This window comes from Miniopterus natalensis, chromosome 9 (assembly GCF_054644295.1).
Source record: "Miniopterus natalensis isolate mMinNat1 chromosome 9, mMinNat1.hap1, whole genome shotgun sequence".
In the NCBI taxonomy this organism is placed as follows: domain Eukaryota; kingdom Metazoa; phylum Chordata; class Mammalia; order Chiroptera; family Miniopteridae; genus Miniopterus; species Miniopterus natalensis.
This window is the reverse complement of record NC_142089.1, coordinates 74078224-74100261: the sequence shown is the minus strand read 5'-3', so window position 1 is coordinate 74100261 and position 22038 is coordinate 74078224. Positions and strand designations below refer to the sequence as shown.

The window sequence follows — 22038 nt, the reverse complement described above, 5'->3', positions numbered from 1 at the left end:
GCCGAGGACCGGAGCGCCCCACGCCGCGCTGCGTGCGCTCGGGGCGGTGGGGCCGGCCGGGGATGAGCCGGGCAGCCCTCTCCCCACGGGCTGCGCGCCGGGCCGCTCCTCCTCCTCCTCCCCCTCCTCCTCCCCTTCCTCCGCTCCTTTCCCCTTCCCGAGCCGCCGGCTCTGCCAACCAGCTCCCAGCGCGAGCTGCCGCGGCCGCCGCAGCGCCCCGCCGCCAGGACCTGATGCGCATCCATATTAGCCGTCCGAGCGCAGGAATCCAGCCCGACCCGCGCCGCCGCGCCCGCCGCCCAATTTATTTTTAACCAGCACCGTGGGGACTCGGATGGTGCACGCACCGCCGGCCAGAAACATCTTCCCAGCGCTGCTCTCCATCTTCCGCCCTCGCTCCCCCGACATCCTCCCCCCATGTGGGAGGGGAAACTTTTCTCCTACATACTTTCGAGTCCCTCTCGGGCCGAGCAGCGCGGAGATGACGGCGCCTGCCCGCGGCCGCAAGGTATCCGGGGGTACCCGCCTAGGGTGCCGGCTCGGGGGTGCCCGCTCGGGCTGCGCGGTGGGAGCATCCGCCGCGCCCTGCTTTGCGGACTTTGATCCTCCCTGGCGGACGGCGCCGGCCGTGAGGCGGCCGCGGGTAGCCCTGCGCCCTCGCCCGTTCCGGGCTCGTGGCTGGGGGTCACGCCGACCACCGCCCCGGTGACCAGGGGAGGCGGGGGCCGGAGCCCTGTCCGCGTATTGTTCCCTGGCCCTTCCGCTGGCGGTGTACGTGTTTTCGTGGGAGCCATCGGTGTGGAGCTGAGCCTGCATCGCGGTGGGGGGGGGGGGGGGCTCGGCGCCCGGCGCCGTCACGAGCACAGGAAGGAGGCCGGGAGCATCCGAGGCGGGGCCGGCCGCCGGGGCCCGCTTCGCCTCCCAGCTGTGGAGTGCGCTCGGAAACTTTTGTCCGCTGCCCGCTGGACCAATTTTTTGCGAGTTCTGGGGCTTCCCTTCCTCCTCCCATCCCGGCCCGCAGCGCCCAGAGGGGGCGGGGGGGGGGGCGTCGTCGTCGAGAGGCTGGGGACCGAGCGCGCCCCCCAGCCTCGGGCTCAGCCCCCCGCACCCCCTCCCCGCTCGCGGTCTCTTAGGAAACTGCGACCTTAATGGTTGCTAAGGAGCGGGGAGGTCCTTCCCGTCGCCGGCCCCCTCCCTGGGACGCGGCGTGTTTTCTGAACCGGGCCGAGGGTCGCGTCGAGGATGTGGTGACTCGCTCCCCTGCCGCTCGAGGGGCCGAGCGAAACTCGTGAGTGCGGGAGGCGGCGGCCGAGCCCGCTGCTCGGCGGGGCTACTTTACTTTTCCGGCGCGGGGGGGGGGGGGAGTGCGGCCCCGGGGGGAGGAGGGACGCCGGGGGCTCGAGGACCCCCGGGTCGCGGGGACCCGCTGGCGGGCGGGCCGGTTGACAGGCGCCGCACGCAGCTCGCGTCCAGCGCCCGCGGTGCATCCGTGATGGGTTATAAAAGAGGAGGAAAGTATTTCTCCTTGCTCAGCAGATTTGCCCTCCCTCGATCCTTACTGGTTAGAAGATAGAACGTGAGCCCAGATCCGGACGAGCAGTTCACATTCCATTACGAAATTCTACACGGCTTCAGAGCCAGCAGCAGCACACATTCGGGGCACTTTGGAGTTTTTTTCTTTTTTGGGGGGGAGATGGGGGCGGTGATGGTAGTGGAGAGGGATAGAAGGGGGAATAAAAAAATAGAACTTTTGGTGTGCTGAAAAAAACCTGCCCGAAGATTTTCATCCGTCGCAGAATTAACCCTCCTGCTTGTTTTAGAGTGTAGATTTAAGCTGAGCCTTTTGAAAACCAATGGAAATAAAGATTGCTTGTTGGATAGGGATGCTGGAAATAGCGAGGTATTTCTGTCTTGAAGAGGAGACTTGAGATGATTTCTGTAAAGGCTGAGTTGCTAATGTGCATCCCATATTTTTGAGATCTTTTTTCTTCAGCTGTGCAGTGGTCTGTGCATGCACGTGAGTGTATTCTGAAATAAGTTTCAGTTGAAGGGGAAGGTGGAGGAAAAGGAACTGCAAAGAAAGGGATGGTTTTTGTTTTGTTTTGCTTGGGGGGGTGCCCCCAGCCACCATCAGCAGCTTCGTCCTTAAAAAGCATCGCCCAGATCTGGTGCGATTTCGAGTAGGCAGGTACAGTTCTAACACAATGTAACCCGGAAGTCTAAGGCTAAAACTTCTTTCTTCTTCTTTTTTTGCAAACGCTTAGTTGTATGCTTCCTTCAAGAGTCACAGAGAACTTTTGAAGGAATAGGTTCAGAATGACTCTTCAAATTTATGCAAAGGTGAGCCACTAATTTTAGGGTTGTTTTTGTTTTTTTTATTGCTGCTCTTTGGAGGGAGCCTTCTGGGTACCGGCTGATGGATCCTGCTTTGATGTGTTTTAAGCTTTGGTTACACTGATGAATTAAACATTTGAATGGCTTTTATCAAGTTTTAAATGTGTGAAAAAATACCTTCCCTCCTACCCCCTTTTTACAAAAGAAAGGGAGAGCCCTTTGATTTAGTTATTTGTTTAGCTCGTGCTCCATTTTAGGTTGTTAATGAACTTGCACTTTGCACTGTTTTATCATTCTTAAAAATACTGCTAAGCTGGTTGCATTTTAGGATATTTTGTTTTTTTAAAGAGTATTTGCTGGTTATGTGATACTCTTAGGTGCTGCTGATGCTTACTCTTATATGGCATATGATTCTCTGAGTTTTTCTAGATATTAATTTATCATTAGAAAATTAAGAGTCTAAGCCCTCATGGCAGAGAAGTGTTTGTTATGTGATGGGGAAGATGGGTCTGACTCAGCTGGCACAGGTCGAGCATCCATTCCTAACTGTTTACATCATCCAACAAGAGTGACCTTTTGACTCAAGGGTCTTTTATTTTAGGTTTCTTCAGGCTGACTCCTGACGTCTTATTTACATCCAAGACAGGTACAGAATATTGAAGGGGGGAAATAAAGCTAACCTTGTTAATCCTTCACCTGATGTACAGCTGTTTATTAGTTACTTGCTGTATGGCAGGCAGTAGCCGGTTGCTATTATGTAGCTTTCATTTTTCTGTTCCATTTTAAATTGCTATGTTGGTCCACTTCCTAGGTCAGTTTGGAAATTTTTGCTTGCTATCTTACGCTCAGTTGTCAACATCATTTATTACCTTCAGCAAAGGCTATTTCCTAATTAATAAAGTTTTAAAAATTCTACTCTTGTAGGGATTTGTATGGCATAATTAATATAAATTTAACTCCTACAAAAATTGGTTAAACATATTCACTAGAAACAGTCAGAAGTGAATCCTTTTGATGTTTCTATTCATTATCCTTCTGAAAAGTAGGTGATGCTCAAAAGGTCATAGGATAAGGGTTGCTAAGCAGCTAAACAGAAGGATGCTAAAATTAACCAAAGCATTTTTGAAAGGGAGCGCTTCTTCGGTTTACATTATTTACTAGATTTAATTGATTTCTGAGTCCTCCATGTCCTTTGACCCAGAAAGATATGGTGTTAAGTTTGTTTTGTTTTTGTTATATTTAAATAATCACTTTTTCTTTTTAAAGTGTCTTTTAATTGAAGTTCATGCTCTCTGACCAACTCCGGTGTCAGATGGCAGCTTGTCTGGGCGGACTTCTAGCCTATTACCTGTGTGTTCAGGTTAAACCTTCCCTTCTGGAGGATAGGTGTGAGTAACATCATGTATTTCATTTACAAATAACAGAATTTTTAGTTGGTTTTAGGAAATCTACCTAATACATGAAGCAATATCTTACTTCACTCCTTATTAAACAGATTTGCACTTAAAAGATAGAAATGCAGTATAGTAGCAGTAGAAAGTATGCAATATAGTCTCTCCTGATAACAGGACATAGTTTTCTTACCCCTTTACTGAAATTATCATTCCCTCAGGTTTTGATAGGGCTCCTCCCCCTCTTTACTCCATTTCCCCATCTCAGTTAACTAAGCCCAGTTCTTAATACCTTCAAAAAAATAATTGTATTAGGTTTAGTATATCTTTGGAAGGACTGACAAACTGTTAGGGGAAAAATGTGATTTACATTACATTTCTGCCATAAGTATGTTAAAGGATATTGGAGTTTTTCATTGAGATAAAATGGTTGAAGTCTAACTGAAGCCATGGCTGGTAATCATCTCTTGGTTGAAAGGCAAGTCCTCTGTAAGTCAAAAGTTTCCCTGCCTCAAGGTTACTTCTGTACATATGACCTACTGAACAGGCAAAGTTGAGTAATATTTTTCATATCCAAATATAATTAAGAAATTGGATGGGTTCCTTTGAGGGGGCAGGGTGTATGAGTTTTCTCTGTCTGACTTAGGAAATGATTTTTGAGTTGAAATAGCTCTGGCCCTCTTCAAAATCCTGGGGTCAGACTGTGGTTTCCATGCCTTGGGGGGCCTCCCCATAAATCAGAGGTAAAAGGTGTACTATATGAAACACAGAGGGAGGCATACGATGTGCTTTCTGAAATGCATCACTTATTTTTAATTTCTCCCACTCCCATAGGAGGCAGAATACAGAGAGCAGAACCATCGTGTTTGCATTACGACTAGTAGAAGAATGAGGAAGATGGGGCGTGAGGGTGGCAGACTTTTCCCTTTTATGTTAGCTGTCCTGTGGGACAGTGTCATCAACTGTGCTGGTCTCAGTTTCTCTTCTCACCTTCCCTGAGTATTGACTGTTGGTGAGATGGGGTGGGGTGGAGAGGAAGGGAGGCCCTGGGAAGAGGGTGCAGGGAGCTGTTTCTTCCAGCTACTGGTGCATCTTGTTTCTGATGGTACTTCAGGATACAGGTGAGCCAGTCAGCCATCAGTAGAGGTGGCTGTTGGTGAATAGGTGCTTCAGACAAAAGAAGTGGGAGAGGGTGGAGACTGTTTGTTCAGTGTGATTCAAGCAAGTAATGCTAAGAGAATTTGAAAGCCTCTGTAAAATCCCCAAGACTGGGTACTGACTGCTCCTGCAGGATTCACCTGAGGCCTTTCAGACTCTATGAGGGCGGGTGGTCCTGATAGGGTGGAGAAAGCCCAATGAAAACCCCCACATTCTTTGTCAACCAGCCAGACTGCAGAGAAAAAGTCTCAGTGGGGGTAATTAGATAAAGCTTTTAAATGGCTCTATTTGTTTTTCCCCTGGCCTGCTTGGTATCTCATCTCTTTTCCCCCCTTTTTCAGAAACTGTGGGATAGGATTGTTACACAAATGTTTGGGACTTTTAGTGGCTTAATTACTTTGAAAATTTCCTTTTTCATTAGGGTGTACCTTGGACAAATTTAACTTCACCCTGCTTTTGAGAAGAGGCCTTTAATAAGATTCCAATTTTGTCCTCAGAGCTACACAGTGAGGGTTAGGTGGGTATATTTAACCCATTTTACAACTGTGCCAATATCCACCCAATGGCTGATCATAAATCAAGCTTAGGACCCTAACCCTAGCCTAGCTCTGTATAGCACCTGCTTTTTAAAGTCTGCTTGGCCTCAGAAGACTGAGCATTAAATATACAGTATCCCTTTATCTTTGTGTGTGTGTGTGTTTAAAATGAGACCAGATCCTTTAAAAAATAATTCTGTGGTTGAATCTGAAGATATAAGGCAATTAAACAAAGAAACTTTTTGCCTTTGGGAGCATTTCTGTTGATAAGTATGATTATACATGTTTTTTCAGCAGGTTTTCTACATCATGGGGTTATAAGGATGAAATAAATGTCCCAGCAAGTCAAAACCTATATATGGAAGAAAGTATTATATTTTGAGCTCAGGAAACTTTGTGGGTGCCCACTCTGGATTTCCTTTCCAGAATTGTGCACAATGTCATCACTTCAGGCAGAATTTGCCTAGGAGCTTGTGTTCAAATCAGGGAAGGCAGCACTTTCTTTTTGCTTTGAGTGGCAAGAGACAAACAGAACTAGAAGATTATTCTTAGTGGATAAGAATAATTCAGTGAGGACTGGATATGGGAAAGGCAAGTTGTAAGCTTTGGACTCTCCCTTTAAAGTTGGTTCTCAGCCTGGCGGTTTTGCCTCCAGGGGGCATTTGGCAATGTCTGGAGACATTTTTGATAGCTTTGCTGGGGGAGGGGTGCTACTGGCCTTTGGCAGGGAGAGGCTAGAGATGGGAACCACAGTGATGGCCTCACAGCAGAGGATTCCTCGGTCCCCAGTGTCAGTGGATGGTGAGAAAGTCTGCTTTAAAGGTACCATAGCCCTAGCCCGTGTCTCCTGGGCAGGTACCCTGGGTGTACTCACAGTGTAGCATGAGATACATTTGGGTATCTGAGATTTCATAAAGCAAGTAAGCTCTTGTTACATGCCTGTAAGGTACTATGGTTGGCAAGTTCAAGGTTTTGCAGAAAATTTGGGGTTGGGGAAAACATTAAGCAGCATCAAATGTATTTTAAAACCTCTTAGTAAATAATAGTTCTAGAACTCAGCTGCTTCTGAAAGAAACCAGATTCATTGGCATCGGGAGGCTGTTCTGGTAGGGGGCTCAGCTTTCCAAGTCGCTTCTTCAGTCATTTAGGAAACTTGCTCTGGTGCTGTTGCCAGTCCCCCCCACATTGTACCCTATGTGGATTATACCACCACCACCCCTTTTAAAAGTGTTTGAACTGGCCCTTGCTTGCTTGACAGTTAGTGCTTCTGCACTCCTAGTTTCCCTTATTTTGTTTTCTCAAGTTTTTGCAAAATTTTTACATAACTACCCGCCCTTTTTCCAAGGCAGTGTTTTGGAGTCTGGTCTTCTCTCCATACCTCTTCTCTTTGAGAGAGTGGATGGCAGACCTGCTGCCGGGGCTGGAAGGGATGGGGAGGGAACACAGGGAAGAGACCATGATTATTTTTATGTTCTTGGGACTCCAGGACCTTGAATACACAAAAAAGGTGGTTGATTTAAAGAAAAAGAAAAATGTGGCCCTGGCCAGTTTTCTCAGTGTTTAGAGCATTGGTCTGCAGACTGAAGGGTCCTGGGTTTGATGCCGGCCAAGGCCATGTACCTCGGTTGCAGGCTAATCTTGGCCCTGGTTGGGGCACGTGCCGGAGGCAACCAGTCGATGTGTCTCTCTCACATCCAAGTTTCTCTCTCTCTCTCCCTCCCACTCTCTGAAAAGCAATGGAGTCTACAGCCATACCACCCTGAACGTGCCCTATCTCATCTGAAAAGCAATGGAAAAAATATCCTCGAGTGAGGATCAAAGAAATATAAATAAATAACTAAAGATAAAGTTAAAAAAAAATTTTTTTAATGTAGCGTACAAATATAAAACTGAATTCCTCAGACCAGAAATGTCTGATAGGGACAGGAGTGATCTTTTAGTCAGAGCTTTTTTCACATCCTAAACCAGTGGACGGGCTGTCGGCATCCAGTTTGCATTGTTGGTGCTGACAGTGATCAGTGGCCTGTTCTGAAGCCACCTGTGCCCTCCCACACCAGGTACCAGTAATGAGAGCCATGGATTCTGGTGCTCTTCTGCCCTTTCCTCCAACCTATAAATGGCAACTCCCTGCTCTCTTTCTCCATTTACATCTTTCCCCAGGCTGGGACCTTTTGTCACCCTGATCACCTGCAAGTACCTCAGAAGTAACTTATAAATGTAAAAGTCATGTCCATCACTTCTAGAATGTGATCTGAAATTCACCATCCACCCAGTCTTCCAGGCCAGAAACTGCGTTGCTGTCCTTGACTCGTCTCTCAGCCCTCAGCCCCCACGTTCCGTTAGCAGACCCTCCCTAAACTTCTCTCCAATCTGACTGTGACACCTGCTGTCCCACTGCTCCTGACCCAAGGCCCTCATCATGCGGCAAACGTCTCCTCAGTCAGTTTCCTGCCACCAGTGGGTGCGAACTCCAGTTCATTCTCTGTTCCGCTCAAAAACTAAAGCTGCACATGGCGTTTGCCTGCTGAAAAACATCGCTTGGCTCCCCTTTGTCCACAGGAAGAAATCCAAACTCCTCAACTTGGCACGCAAGGACCTTCATCGTCTGCTTCCAAACTGTCTGCCTAGTTTTAGCTCTTGCCACTCTCCCCTACACCATTGCCACACTGGGTACTTTCTCACTTTTTCTGCTTTTGCATGGATTGGTCCCTCTGTATTGTCTCCATCCACTTCTAGCAAATAGCATTTCTTAAATCCTCATTCAAGGCGAATCTCAAATACCACCTCTTGCAGGGAGAACTGGGTCCTCCACCCAGAATAACCCTCCCCCATCTGTCTAGTGTTTGTTGTAATTGACCTGTTGACCTGTTTTCCCCCCTCCCCCCAACCCCCATCAAGAATAGGGAGGACCCTGGCTGGTGTGGCTCAGTTGGTTGAGCATCGGCCTGTGCACTGAAGGGTCACTGGTTCAATTCCCGGTGAGGGCACATACCCAAGTTGTGGGTCCGGTCCCTTGTTGGGGTGCAAGCAGAAGGTGACTGATAAATGTTTCTCACATTGATATTTCCCTCTCTCCCTCTACCTCTCTCAAAATCAATTTTTTTAAAAAGGTAGGGAGAGACTTTTACTCCTATTTTTCCATCTCCTGTACCTAGCTCAAATATTTCATAGTTGGTGCTTATTTGGTAGTGAGTGTTGATTGGAACTGTTTTCTAATACAAACATGAGAGTTTTTGAAGAGGTGCACATTATTTTTGGAGAAGAGCATACAATTTGGAAGCCAAGTCCCAAATATCAGTACAAAGTAAGAGGAGGAAACAGATGTAAACTAACATCTCCAGCACACCCATCAGGCAGAGATTTGGTTTTAAGTGCACACTGGTGGGAAAGCATTTGAATTACAGACATTTTAAAATAAAAGTTTGCTCAGCTTAATTTACTCAAAATTTAAGAGGAAAAAAATCTTTGTTAATGCCTAATTGCACTAAAAGCTGTCACACTCAGCCCTTACTAATTATAACTACTTTTGATTGGCTGTTGGTTTGAAGTTTATATTAAATGGGAGAGATGGGCACACAGATCAAAGACCAAAATCACTTCAGAGCTCCAATGTGTGGGCCCATTTTCTCTGCTTAGTTAGATTTTTGTTTCATTAGTGGTATGAGTTAATAGGAGTGTTGGTCTGTGTATAATTTAATCTTCCTTTTTTTCCCGTTACTCCTTGGATTTAAAACAAAATGCCAAACCAGAAACCTATGGGATATGGGTCTTGCTTTCTTTGTGTGTATGCATGTGCAATGTGTATTTGATAGAGGTCAGTTATATGTAATATTTATACAATAAATCATTTTCACTGTTTTAGGGGAACTTTGTTTATGCTGAGACTTTATTGTAAAAAACCCCACAAAAACAAATACACAAAATCATCTCAGAATCTTTTCTTAACTTTCTTTTAAAATGATATAAATATCTCCAGAAATAGGGGAGGTACCAAGAAGATGGGGTGAGAGGTGTTTTGCTTATGAACATTCTTGTACCTTTACATTTTGAACCATGTAAATGAGTTTCCTTTTCAAGCAAGGAATTAAAAACATTTTTAAAGTCATTTTTCTTCCACTTTAGGACTTTTAATTGCTTTGAGGCGATAATTATATAAAACTGTTTGGTGAACATCTCAGACAGGTTTACCACAACTTGGTTAGTTAAACTAAAACTATATTGGATTAAACTGTCCTACTTAAAATTTTAAACCAAGTGTAATTTTTAAAGGACACTTAACTCTTATATCTCTGAATTTAATTTGCATCTGAATTGTGAAAATAAGATTTCTGAGAACTGTTTGTGGCTCAAGAGCTTAGTAAAGCTTCCTAACCCCCTTTCCTAAAGATGATATCAAGTTGAATTCAGTATCAGATTCAATGTCCTTTTGGAAAACACATTTTTTCAACCCAAAATTTGCCAACCTCATGGTGGCTTAAAAAAAACCCAAACATTTATAGGTCTTCAGTTGTTGATTTTTATTTATTCAATAAATATATGACTATCTGCTGTGTGTCTAAGCACCAAGGGTACTATACTAGTATGAGAAACAATTGCTGGCTGCTTCATAGACGTTGAAAGAGACACATGCGACCACTAAAGATATTTAAATCTGTGCTAAGTGCTGAAAGTTAAGTATGCCGAGAACATGTGAAGTGAAACTTGGCCTCTGTGTCTGTGGGAGGAGCAGAGGATGCTGGGAGGCAGGTCAAGGAAGGCATCCCACAAAAGTAGCATTTGAGCTCATACCTGAAGGATGGCGAAGGGAAGGAGAGTGTGTGAGAAGGCAAACAGCTTATACAGACGGCCCCGAGGTTGGAGAGGAAGATGTGTCCACTGAGGTGAGAAGTGTGGGTGTTAGGGAGAAAAGACGCAGGAGTCAGTGACACGCGTGGTTCGGTAGGTAGGGGCTAGGGCATGCTGCTTGTAGCTCACCTTTATTTGGAATTTTTCCCCCCCACTTGGGGAGGCTACCGAGGGTATGAGGGCAAGAAATGGCATGATGAGGTTTGCATTTGAAAAGGCTGCTCCTGCCCAGGGGGGAGAATAAACTAGACGTGAAGGAGGCAGCTATTTTGCCTTCTGTTTCAAGGTTGGTGAGAAGGCTAGCTTTTCAAAACTCCGAAAACCAGTGACGGCTTGGAGTATGGTGACAAGAGGGATGGGAAGCCTCAATTGGTTTGACAGAGATTTAAGTGGTAGGAAGGACTTACAGCTGGGTGGGGTAGGGTGGGGAAGAGAGATGGCTTTCAGGTTTCTGGCTTTTGTAGTGGGTAGAGGGTGATACATCTTTCCTTGAGATCAGAAAGGGGGATTAAGCAAGGTTTATGAACAAGGTGCGTTCCCTACCCTTTAAGTTTTTAAATATTTATTTTTTTCATCATTTTCTCTGCTTGTATTATGTTTCTGTTGCTTCAAAATTATATGCCTGGCATGGATGAAGCACAAAAAGTACTTACAAAAGTGAGAAAGGGAAGTTAGGTCTTCCCTATGGAAACAGACGAATGGCTTCCTCCTTCCCTCCCCTCCCCTCTTCCTCCTTCCTTTAATGTCCTGATGCCAAAAGGAACATGGATGGGCTGGCGTAGGCAGCCTGAGCTTCTGCACGGTTTTCAGATGAGCTAGATACCCAGCTGGATCTGAAGGGCACTCAGATCGCTGTTTGTTTCAGTGATGCTTCATCTGTGTGGCTGGGGCACGGGCCTGAGGGGAAGAGGCTCTGGCTAAGAACAGGTTAGGACTCTCAGACTTGCTCAAGCGTCTTTTAGGATTGTCAGGACTCCTTTCATGACCCGACTTTCCAGTTTATTTCTTAGTTTCTCAGTGGTCACCTGAGGCTCCGAATGTCTCAGACCCACATCAGTATTTTGCTTGACCAGTAATTTGTGTGAAAACAAAGTGCCTTCATAAACAAAACTTGTGTATCTACTGTGTCCCGGGCTTTACACTAGGCCTGTGGGTGCCAAAGAAAAGGATTTAATCTCTTTCACAAGGAATGGAGGTGGTTCCCACTGAGCAATTGTGTAGCCTGCATTTGAACACCTCTGCTGATGGCAGACTTGCTACCCCAGGTAGTCCTTGGGTTTTTACTGCCTTAGTTAACTTTTTTTTCTTCAAGGCAGACAAAATCTTTGTGGAATGAGATAGAAAAGTGATGTGTTTTTCCCTGAGTTGGTAAAAACTAGAAGCTGGAGTGCACGCATGCTGCCTTGTGCAGTCTGATGCTCCAAGAGCTCCATTAGTGAGTGCTCTGGGAGACTCAGTGAGTGCCACCCTCAGTTCCTTTCTCCTGTCCCCAACTCTTGCTTCTGAGGGGGTGTCTGCCTCACTTGACTGCACAGCCATCCCTTTGTGTGTGAGCTGGGACACCATCCTTTATCACTGTCTCAGAAGAAAGTCTGAGCAGTGCTCCCAGGTTTCGTTAATGATGCTTTTCTCTGATGTCATCCCATTGACATTAGGTGAGCCCCAGCATGCCCCGAAGATGCTTCTCCTTTATGGTGTCAGTCCTGACTGATGTAACCTGAAGGTCTCACTGGGCCCCAGAGAGCTCTGGTGGTCTGTCCACATTGAGAACGAGATTTTCTATCTCTTGCTTAGGAGCTTGGGTGTTCCTGCATCATTGCCACCATAAATCCCATTAGAACAGGTCACACTGTATTCTAGCCCTAAATTTGATAAGACTAACTGATAAGGGGAAAAGCCTCAACAAAGACCTTGCCCCCTCCCACTTTTTTCTTATTGGAATAGCTTGGTAAGGAGGTGCTGGGAAGAAAAGCTTTTAAAACTGGATTTAAACATATATTTTGAAAATTTTAATCTTGAGGTAGTGTGCGAACAACTCAGTATTTCACCTTTCTCTGACCAAACAGAAGTATGGATTGGGAGGTCTAATGAGAAATTTGTTGTAAATATAGCTTACTAGATAATGACCTTGTAATAAACATCCAGAATTGGTGTCAGTGCCCACTTTTGGGTAACCCACCCATAATTACTAGATAATGGTGACCATGTACTCTATCTGCTGGGTGACTTCTTTTTCTTTAAACAGTTGTGTACTTGCATCCTTGCTATTGCTTTCTGAAGGGCTTGTATTAGGTTCTCTAGCCTTTGGTGTTGGAATATCTTCTACGTGGCTGCCTTCTGGATATGTTAGACCATCTGCTGTGTTACGATTAACTGAATGAAAATTGAATATATATTTTTCTTTTTTTATGTTTTTATTTTTTTTTTTTAGCGAGAGAGGAAGCAGGGAGAAAGAGAGAGAGAAACATCTATTGGTTACCTCCCACACACACCTGGACTGGGGATTGAACCTGCAGCCTGGGCATGTGCCCTGATCAGGAATCGAACTGGTGACCTTTTGGTGCATGGAATAATGCTCAGCCGACTAAGCGACACCGACCAGGGCAAAAATTGAGTATATTCTATGTAAAGCTCTTGAAGAGGTTAATGAAACAAGTTAATAAAGAAATAGATGCTTTGGCATTGTCCCATGGACTGAAGGTTCCCGGGTTCGATTCTGGCCAAGGGCATGTACCTCAGTTGCAGGCTCTATTCCTGGCCCTGGTCAGGGCACATGCAGGAGGCGACCAATTGATGTGTCTCTCTCACGTTGATGTTTCTCTCTCCACATATATCTCTCTTTCCTGTCCACTCTGTCTGTAAAAGTAATGGAAAAAATATCCCCTGGTGAGGATTAAAAAAAAAAAAAAAGGTTAAAATAATAATAATAATAAAGGAACTACATGCTTTGGAATTTTATTGAGCGTTCCTCAGAGAAGGTCAAAGTGGTTAAGTCGGGCTAGGCCATCCAGTGCTTCTTAAGGGTGTCTGAGATGTCCTTTCATTGTGAACCCAAAGCCACTGGGATCTTGCTAAGAGTGTGGCATTGGGATGCAGGCTGGAAAGATTACTTTTTCCTCGGGAAATGGCTGCTCTGCCTTAGAATGGGTGAGTGCGGTGCAGGGCGGGTTCTGTTGTGGTCCAGGGAGGTTACCCCTCTTCTCATTTTTGTTGTTTTTGTCTCTTTTCGAGCGGTTCTTGATGTTGACATGGGTGAATAATTGTGGCACACGTGTCCAGTGAAGCTTGCTTTGGGCCTTTATCCATCCACTGGAGAGTAGATGGTGTGTGGTCATGTGTCCATGTTGTGGTATAGTCAAGAAAAAGGAGGGGGAGTGTGTGCGCGTTGGGGGAGGTAGTGTGGTTAGCACTGGTCACATGGTTACATTTAAAGACCATGATCACAATGGCCCCGTAGATTTATTTCACTGCGTTCTTTGTGGTGAATGGAACTTTGGAAGGCACCTCTGGCTGCTTGTCTCTGGGAAGTCTGATGGTAGCCACCCCACAGAAAACGGAGCCAGAAACCCAGCCTTAAACCACAGACATGATGGCGTGGTGATTCATATTACAAACCAGTCTACCCAGGGCGCTTTTAAATATGTTCAATAGCGCATTCGCTCTACTGACCACCTTTGGTGAAACACGTCTTCAGTCAAGGCCCGCCTGTATTTGCTTTAAATCAGATAAACCAAAAGTTGTCTTTCAGTTTCTCTTCTGCCCTTGCTAGACTTAAGCCATATGACTCCAGTCTGATAAGTTGAACATCTTGAATTATTCCACTTTAATTTTCACCCTTTTTCGGTTGTTAGGCTTTTCATGTGGAAAACTCTTAGCAAGAGAGTAGTGGGAACAGCGTTTATTGAGCAAGTACTAGTTAGTTACCTTTGCCCCCAGATTCTTGACATGCACCATCTCATTCATTCCCCATAGTAACCCTTTGCCCCTGCGATGTAGGTACAATTATTATCCTCATTATTGAGATGAAGAAATTGAGACTCAGAGAGGCAGCCAGCTAGTGGGAGCCACAGTGCAGCCTGACTCCAGAGCCTGAGCTTGTAGCCACTGCCAGACTACCTCCCATGACGACATGATGTATTCACTGCGTGAATATCCTCTGAAAGCCTGCTGTGCAAAACCAAGCACGAGATGGGGTTGCTGCCTTCTGGAAATAGTGGGTTGAAACTTACCTATGAAACACGTCATTCTCTTGGGCATCTGACAAGGTGAGTTAGACCAGAGCTTCTGTGGAGACCAGGAGGGGGCCGTGCAGACATGGTGCTGGTTCACAGGGCAGCCAGCCGGGAGGGGCTGCCCCAGAGCGGCTTGGGCCAGCATGGTGCAGAGGTGGGGTGAGGCCCTGGACAAGTCCTGCTCGAGGGTAAAATTGTCCCCAAGTTCCCATTCAAGGGGGTCCAGTGGAAGGGAAGTTGTCTTTCACACAGGGGGAGATGCTCTGAAGTGGGAAAAGGTGGGTGTGGACTTGGGGCTCCTGCTGGCCCTCTGTGGGGTGGGCAGTGGGTGCGTGCCTCGAGTTCTTTCTTGTGGGCACTCACTTTTAGCTTCACTAAAAATGCTTGTGCTCTGTTTCAAAGTAAGAATAGTATGTTGTGTTGTATGCTGGCCACTTTTGAGGAGCCCGGAAACTGTCCATTCTATAAGCATTTGAGGGATTGAGTGTTTCTCAGGGTTTCTGTAGGCCAGTGCCTTGAAAACAGCTCCATTGTTGTTTTATATAATAATGAGTTATTGTCATTTTATTTAATATATAAATTCAAGATTTTGCCTTGAAATTGGAATTGGGGTCGGGACTGGTGATGGAAGAGGCCCAGTGATCTGTGGTAATAGTGAAGTAGGTGCAGCAATTGGATTGATCTAATTACTAACCTAATCTTAAAATTTGTCCATATTTAAAGGAGACAGCCTGTAGGAGGTATTTTTATTTTGCTTTTTTTGGTTGTTGTTAACCCTCACCAGAGGATTTTTTTTTCACTCATTTTTAGAGAGAGAGTGGAATGGAGTGGGCACCTAAGCGAGAGAGAGAAATATCTATATGAAAGAGACACATCGATCAGTTGCCTCCCTCAGACACCCCAACCGGAGCTGGGGATGAAACCTGCAACCCTTCGGTGCACAGGCCAACACTCTAACCACCACTGAGCCACACCGGTCAGGGCTTTGTTTGCTTTTTAAGCAATAGGAGCCATGTGCACTGGGGGCCTCCAGTCTTAGGATGTTTTGGGGGTGGGGTTACAAGTGTGTGTTGTTCCTCCCCTTTTGTGGGGGTGTCTGGGCAAGTTACAGAACTGGCAGGTCTTGAATTATGATGAGCACTTGATGGTTTGTTTTCTGTTTCTGGTGGGTCTGGGGAGGAGGATTGTTTGGAAATTAGTAACAAATAGGAAGTTTCAGCCTTGTGTGCCACCAGCTCAATTATAACAGAGCTGTCTTCTATTTACTAGTAATACTTTCGTTATCATTGTTGTTTTGCTCATGACAATTTGCTAGTTTCAGCAGAAGGGTAGTGAAAAAGAGACCAGCATTCTGTGCTTTCCCGTCCGTGTAATGCTGCCATCAGCTTCTCTGTACTGGAAACCACTTCTTGACCACCTGCCCAGGGTACCAGGGTCTGGGGACACACGGATGAGCACAACATGGTCCCTGCCCTAAAATTCACCAGGGCATCAAGCCATCAGACACCAGGACAGGCAGAGGACCTGGAAGTGGGAAGTGGTCAGGGAAAGAGGAAGTGATGTTTTCAGATATGAAGGGCCGACCACGTGGAGAAGCATGTGGGGAAGGGAAAATGAACTTCTAGGCAAAAGAACAGTGTAAGTACAGGCCCCGGAGTACAAAAATATGAGGTTTATTTGGGGACAAGGTAGGGCAACGAGTGTTACTAGAGAATAGGGTTGGGGATGCTGTGTTGAGTTAGGGTGAGAGGGGTGTTGAGAGGTGACTAGAAAACAGCTCTGTTGTGTAGGCATTTGTGGGCCATCAAGTGCTTTGAATTAGGGCATGATGTGAGCAGCTCTGCTCAGAGAGAGAACACTGCTAACTAACCCTTTAGAAAAATTAGGCAGGAAAGGAGACATGTTCAGCGAAGTGCAGATGAACTTGGAATTTTGTGCCATATTTAGCAGGATAATTTCTCCCCCTCCCTGTTTTCTTCCAGGAGATTTTCAGCCCAGGACCTGTGGGCAGCCATTTGAAGTGGTGTTAAATGATTAGAAAAGTGGGACCTTTATTTTCAGCAAATGGAATTCAGTTTAACAGTGTTTAAACTTCCTTAGTTGTGTTATACTCATTAGTACTTATTTAAGCCCATCAAGGGTAGTGGAATTAGAGAAAAGAGACTCATTTTTTTCCCCCCCTCTCAAAAATACAGGGGCAGAGCTAAAGTAGGTTTATAGTTGTAAGTACACGAAGCACAGAATTTATCCTTGTATTAGTATTTATTAATTACTATAGTATTTTCCATGCGAACAATTGTAACCCTACTTTTGCCCCACCTTGTATTGAGGGTGGATTGTCAGAAGGGGTCTGTTAATTCATTTTAAGCAGCATTTTGCCAGCTAGGAGTGAATGGGGGCTTGGAGAGGGAGCAGGTAGAGGGCTAGCTTTTTTTTTTTAATCCTTCCCCGGGGATATGTTTTATTGATTTGAAAGGGGGGGAAGGGAGAGACAGAGACAAGGATGAGTTGCTTCCCGCATGCTTATGCTTCATGACCATGACCGGGGGTGGAATCTGCAACCCAGTATGTGCCCTGACCGGGAATCAAACCCACCACCTTTTGGTGTACAGGACAATGCTCCAACCAACTGGGCCACCCGACCAGGGCTGTGTGCAGTCTTGATGACCCTGTGGATGGAGGCTTTAGGGGCTGAACGCCACTGGTGGAAACAGAATCCGTTCAGGCCACGCTCGCCTGCAGAGCGTTTGCACTTGCCCAGGTAACTGCTCTGCGCCTCACGTTGCCAGGCCTCTGCTGGGATTCCAGCTCCCTCTCTGGAGCTCAGCCAGGAAAGGGGTTGCTGTGTGCCGCCCAAGGCTTAAAAAATCTGGGGCGGGGGATGTGAAGGGAGTCAGATAGCAGGCCTCGAAGACACAATATTGCCTTTACTCTTAGGTTTTCACAGTTCTCTGTGCTCTGGGGAGGACATACTCACTTTTTTGTATGCGTGACCATGCACTTCAAAGCCTGTACCCACAGACTAAGGGACCTGGATGAAAGGGTTGTGAAAAATTGGGTAGGCCCCTGTGGATTCGGTAAACTGGTAATTCTCATCACCTAAAACTGATTTCTATGTTACAATTTAACTAGCTGGTTGCCACCTTTTTTTGTTTAGTTTTGTTTTTTGACGTGGTCTCTCATTTGAGCTAGAATTATGCAGGAGGAAGTGGGATGCTGGTAAACTGTAGTGGGGCTTTGGGGGCCCAGGAGGGAAATTGGGGTGGGGAGGCATCTGAAAGTGCTGCTGAGTGGTTCCCTTTGCCTGTATGACCAGCTGGGGCATACTGGTGAGGGAAGGAAGGCACCCTATGCCCAGGCCTTGTGCTCGGGTTGCATGTGTTACTCCATGGCTGAGGTGCATTGTTTGTTCTCCTTTTTAAAGACAGGAGACAGGTTTATCAATGTTCACGTTTCTGAGGTCTTGCAGCTAGTTAGACTACCAGGAAGCTTCATGGCCTATCTCCTTAAGCTTATGGGACTTCCTCGTGTTACACAAAATCTCATTGGACTGCGGTACCTGCAGAGTTCCTGGTCCAACAATTCTGAACCTTGACTTGGTTCATTTGTCTTGATTTTTTTTAACAGTTTGCTTGAATTTGAGCATAATACATTATTTGAATGCCTCGAAATTGTCTGAACTATCTCTGATTGAGCAACTCCTGTGTTTTAGGACACTAGTTTTAGGCCTGGTGGAGCATGGTGGGTCTTGTCTTTGGGAGTGCAATCTGAACCCTGAGCCAGGTATGCCTGGGAAGGCTGAGGCTTATGGAAAAAGCGTGGGATGAGGTCCAAGCGGGAAGGGGCAGAGGGGGTTGGCATTTTGGGTGTAATTTGGGGCTGAGGACTGTGTACTGGAACATGATAGGGTTGGAGGGCTACCTGGGGCAGGGTGGGCTGGGGCAGACAGAATTGGAGCTTTTATTCTGTAAGTGGGAGTCCTAAGGTTTTGAGCAGAGAAATGACTGGTTGGCCTGATGAGGCTTTGCAGACATCCTCGGAGGGGGAGCATGGCTGTGCCTGTGCTTGGGTGGCTGCTGTGGCTCACTTGTCTGTTTATTTCTGGCCCGAGGCAGAGAGCGCATCCCAGCAACGGGTACAGGATGAACCAAGCGATGCTCAGGATCTCCAAGGTGCCTAAAGCCACTGGATTGATGCATACACACAAGCAGGCTTTATTTCTTTACAGCCATAGACTTGTTTAAAAGCTCAATCATATACTCTGGCTCAATATTTTATTTCTTAGCTAACCAGCTCCTGGTGAGCCACCCTTGAGAGGGTGATGTGTGATTGGAAGGGTGCGGCAGGGCAACCGGAGACCTGTTTCCAGTTTGGGCCCTGACATAGAAGGGTTGGGTTCAGATCCTTTTGGTCCGGTATGTCTCCTAAGGGGCTTGTTTACGTAGATACTGAACCATGTTTATAACGTTGATGTATTGGTTTCTGTGTTAATTAACACTAGGTAGGGCCGAAAGCTCTCCTGGTTCATGTGTGTTTTGCAGTGTGGTGTGTGGAGACCTGACCTGCAGCACTGTGAACACCTGCCCAGGTGTTACAGCCCTGTCCAGCCCCCACACCTAGTTTTCAAGTCTTTAGTGTTTGGCATTCCAGGTGGTGACAAATAAGCTGGTATTGTTTGCCTCAGCCCAAAAGGAGAGAAGGGGTGCCCTCTCCTGCCCTAAGTGAGGGCAACAGGAGGTCTGGATGTCTATTTTATTGATAATCCCCCAAATCACTTTTACCCTCCACAGCCAGCATGCCTTCTTCTAGAAACCTGCAAAGTATAAATTCCTTTCCATTCCTCCTTCCCTTTGCTCCTTCAACCCTCTGGGAAAGCTGGAAGTGCCTAAAGGAAAGCTAATCAGAGCCATGGCCTACATGATGTGCACGTTACAGATGCCACCCTGGTGACTCAGATTTGGTTGGTTTGTCATTTCACAACCGTCTGCACCTATCCCGCTGTGGACACACTCTGCACTTATGCTAAGAGCAAACTCTTCCCTGGCTCCTAACTCTGGGTGTGGCCTCCCCGGCTCTTGCTCTTTGGATCTCTGCCTGTGGGGGTGCCATTCTTGCCGCTTCCCCATTCGTTTGTGTTAATAGTTATTTTTTAATCTTCACCCAAGGATATGTTGGGGTTTTTTAAAATGATTTTTAGAGCAAAAGGAAGAGAGAGAGAGAAACATCTATGTGAGAGAGAAACATCCATCAGTTCCCTCCCATATACACGTTGACCAGGGATGGAACCCACAACCTAGGTATGTGCCTGACCAGCAATCGAACCCACAACCTTTTGGTATACAGGAAGACGTTCTAATCAACTGGACCACCTGGCCAGGGCTTAATAGTCATTTTTAAGAAGCACATATGTGCCATCATATGTCTGTTGTGCGAAATGCTTTTTGTGCATTATCTCTGTCATCTTCACAGCAGCCCTTCCGAGCTGCGTCCATTGTCCGCATTTTGCAGATATGGAAGGTGGAGTTTGATCATACCACGTGCCCTTAATGTATAAGAGGCACGGTACCCCCTGCTTTTTGTACTTTGTCTCATTTAATTGTTGCATCTATCTTATGAGGTGGTTGTTATCTTCATTTTACAGACAGGGAAGCTCAGGCTTAGAGAGTTTAAATAACTTGACCAGGGTGACTCCCGCCGTAAGTGACAGGCAGAATTTGAGCCCAATACACATGCTCCAGTACACGTGCTCTTAATCTTTTGCTCTTCTGTATTTATGAAATGAATTTTTTTTTAAATATGTTTTTATTGATTTCAGAGAAAGGAAGAGGGAGAGAGAGATGGAAACATCAATGATGAGAGTGAGTCATTGATCGGCTGCCTCCTGCACCCCCCCCCCCCGACTAGGGATCGAGCCCACAACCCGGGCATGTGCCCTGACCAGGCATTGAACCACGATCTCCTGGATCCTAGGTCGATGCACAACCACTGAGCCATGCCAGCCGGGCATGAAATAAAAATCTTTAATTTAGCACCAACGTTTGGTGCTAAATTGACTCGCTGGCTTCTGTTGCATTTGTTTTCTAATGCCTTTTCCATTTCTGAAGGAAGAAGAAAGAGAGCTACCATTCATCAAGCACCCACTACGTTTTAGGCATGTATTACCTGTTTTCCTTGAATTAGAATGTAAGCTCCATGAGAGCTTTTTGTCCCTTTTTATCTCTTTTGTTCACCTGTGATCCTGAGCACCTCCCTCAGTGCCTGGCATATCCTGGATGTGCAGTCAATATTTGTTGAGCGAATGAATAAGGCGCAGGGATTATTATACCTTTTATAGATGGAGGCTTTGAGACCAAGTTGTTGGGTAACTTGCCCGTAGGCACACATCGCAGTTGAAAATGTTTGCCTTTCACACCACAGATCTTTTTTTTTTTTAACAGATTTTTTTACACATCTAAAATCTAGGGAGTAATCAGATCTATGTCATGGGATCACAGAGCATGATGTAAAGCACTATAAATACTTACCCAGTACCTGGCACAGTGTAAACATTCTATGAGTGGCATTTGCATTTGTTGGGTTTCAGGCCTCTTGTCTGCAGATGCCTTCTGAAAGCTTGCTAGCCACTGAAATTTTTAAAAACATGTTTTATCCATCAGTGTTCCTGTCTTTGGCATACTATCTATCGAGCAGTACAAGCAGTGGAATTGGTAAAGTCCATTTAAATCTACCCTGGCTAAGTGGTTGATTGGCAAGATTTGATTAAACTGTATTTGCATCTTCTCTGTTTGCAATCAGGAGCGGCCTCGGGGATCACTGTCCAGTTATTCCCCTTACACCCCTTTAATTGACAGGTGAGGAGCATGAGGCCAGGAGAGGTTCCTAAGAATAAAAATTGTTTTTTTTTTCCCATTAGGTTTTTATTTCATTGCACATATATTTCATATTTACCATAAAAAAATTTTAAGTGGCCCGGCCAGGCATGGCTCTGCAGTTGACCATTGACCTAGGATCCAGGTGATCGGGGTTCGATTCCTGGTCAGGGCACATGCCCGGGTTGCGGGCTCAATCCCCAGTCGGGGGCGTGCAGGAAGCAGCTGATAAATGACTCTCATCATTGATGTTTCTAGCTCTCTCTCTCCTTCTCCTTTCCTCTCTGTGAAATTAGTAAAGATATATTTTTTAAAAATTTTAAATGAACAAAAGGGAAAAAAAATCTAATAAAGCACAAAAGAAAGTAAAATTATTTACTCTCATGAGTCAGAAATTACTTTATTTTATAATATCTCCTTCAAGATGGTCTTCTATGGTTATATACCCATATTACAGAAATTAGATTTATTACATTTGTGGACAATAAATAATTCATGTTTGTGCATACCTTTAAATTATACCATGTCTATTAAAAATATGTGATAAGTATTATCCATATAAGTGTTCTTAGACATGAAAATCACATCATTTTAATGGGGCATAATTTGTTGGGGGGATCATGGGCTATTATTTTAATTATTTTGCATTTTCCATGTATTCACCATGTAAGGT

General features: G+C 45.7%; 1 protein-coding gene across 3 annotated transcripts in view; it reads left to right on the top strand.

The window, feature by feature from the left end:
- Positions 1-22038, top strand: part of RREB1 (ras responsive element binding protein 1) — a 127688-nt gene that overhangs the window by 367 nt on the left and 105283 nt on the right. The gene's annotated exons all lie outside the window — the stretch shown is intronic.